At 42.5% G+C, this 1,907-nt stretch overlaps 1 non-coding gene across 1 annotated transcript; it reads right to left on the reverse strand.

The window, feature by feature from the left end:
* Positions 1-604: 604 nt before the first annotated feature.
* Positions 605-711, reverse strand: LOC141694250 (small nucleolar RNA R71). The gene has a single exon (XR_012563571.1). It is a non-coding gene; the product is annotated as a small nucleolar RNA R71 (small nucleolar RNA).
* Positions 712-1,907: the final 1,196 nt, after the last annotated feature.

Here is a 1,907-nt window from a genome sequence, read left to right on the forward strand (position 1 = left end):
CAGTGGTCATTAGGATTCATTGATTAAGACTTGTTACTAACTGGTTCCGGTTGTGTTCCAGGTACTCTAGTGAGCGTTTATCCAAACACGTTCTCGCACTCGCAAGAGAAATGTGGATAAAGCTGAGGAAACAGATAAAGCTCTTGACTTTCCGGAGAAGATAGTTTCTGCAGATTCGGATAAAGAGAGTGAAAACAAAGAACCTGAAATAATGGGTGATCGTCTACCTCAAGCTAATCAAGCTCTTATGGACTTTTCTCGGCCTAAAATTGATGACATTCAATCAAGCATCATTCATCCGGCTATTGAGGCAAAGACTTTTGAAATCAAGCCGGGCACTATTCAGATGGTACAGAATTCTATTTCTTTCGGAGGGGCTGCGACTGAAGATCCCAACATGGATATCAGGAATTTTGTCGAGATCTGTGGTACTTTCAAATATAATGGTGTTACTGATGAGGCTATCAAGCTGAGGCTTTTCCCATTCTCTCTGAGGGATAAAGCTAAGGGCTGGTTATATTCTTTACCAGCTGGGTCCATCACTACTTGGAAAGATCTTGCGCAAAAGTTTCTGGTGAAGTTCTTTCCAATAGCCAAAACTGCAACTATGTGGATTGCTCTTACTCAGTTTGTGCAGCAGCCAGGAGAATCTATGTGTGAGGCTTGGGAGCGCTACAAGGAGATTTTGAGAAAGTGTCCACATCATGGTATACCTAACTGGATGCTGATCACTAGTTTCTATAATAGGTTGGGGGTCCACTCTCGACCCATGCTCGATCCAGCTTTTGGAGGCGCCTTGTGTTCCAAAAGCTATACTGAGTCCTATAATCTCATTGAAACTATGGCTGCAAACGAGTATCAAAACCCAACTCAAAGAATGATGCCTGGGAAGGTAGCAAGTATTCTGGAAGTTGATGCAGCTACAGCTATTGCAGCACAGCCCAAGGTGCTGACTATGAAGGTCGATTCTTTAACCAACTATGGCGTAAATCAAATAGCTAGTGTCTGTAAGCTTTGTGCAGGCTCTCATGCTACGGATCAGTGTTCTCTTGTTAATGAATCTGTTCAGTATGTGAACAATTTTCAGAGACCGCAGCAGCCTGTGCCCGCTACTTATCATCCTAATAACAGAAATCATCCCAATTTCAGCTGGAGCAATAATCAGAATGCTGTTCAGCAACCATATCAGCAAGGAGGTGTTGCTCCACCTTCTAGTGCTGATTTCGAGGAGTTAATGCTATTGTGCAAATGTCAGGTTATTTCTATCAAGACCTTGGAAAATCAAATTAAAAAAATAGCCAATGCCTTGCTCAATTGTCAACCTGGCACACTTCCCAGCGATACTAAAGTGCCATGCAGGAAGGAAGCTAAAGAGCAAGTCAAAGCTGTCACCTTAAGGTCTGGAAAAGTTACTTATGCTGAAAAAGCAAAAGATGTAGAAGTTGAAGTTGTAGATGAAGAAGGAATACAAAAGGAGAAAGAGGCGGAACCAAGGAAGACTACTGTTGAACACACTCTTCCTGAGGGTAATATAGGGGAGAAACAGCTCTATCCTCCACCACTTTTTCCTAAGCGATTGCAAAAACAAAAGCTGGACAAGCAATTTGGTAAGTTTCTGGAGGTGTTCAAGAAACTTCACATCAATATACCTTTCGCTGAGGCTCTTGAGAAAATGCCTAGTTATGCGAAATTCATGAAAGGTATTCTTTCAAGGAAGGTGGAACTGGATGATCTTGATACCGTTGCTCTAACGGAAGAGTGCAGTGCCGTGCTGCAACAAAAGTTACCTCCAAAGCTTAAGGATCCAGGTAGCTTCACCATTTCTTGCACCATTGGCAAGTTGTCATTTGACAAGTGCCTTTGCGATTTGGGAGCAAGCATCAATCTGATATCGTTGTCTATCTTCA

This window comes from Apium graveolens, chromosome 10 (assembly GCF_009905375.1).
Source record: "Apium graveolens cultivar Ventura chromosome 10, ASM990537v1, whole genome shotgun sequence".
NCBI lineage: Eukaryota > Viridiplantae > Streptophyta > Magnoliopsida > Apiales > Apiaceae > Apium > Apium graveolens.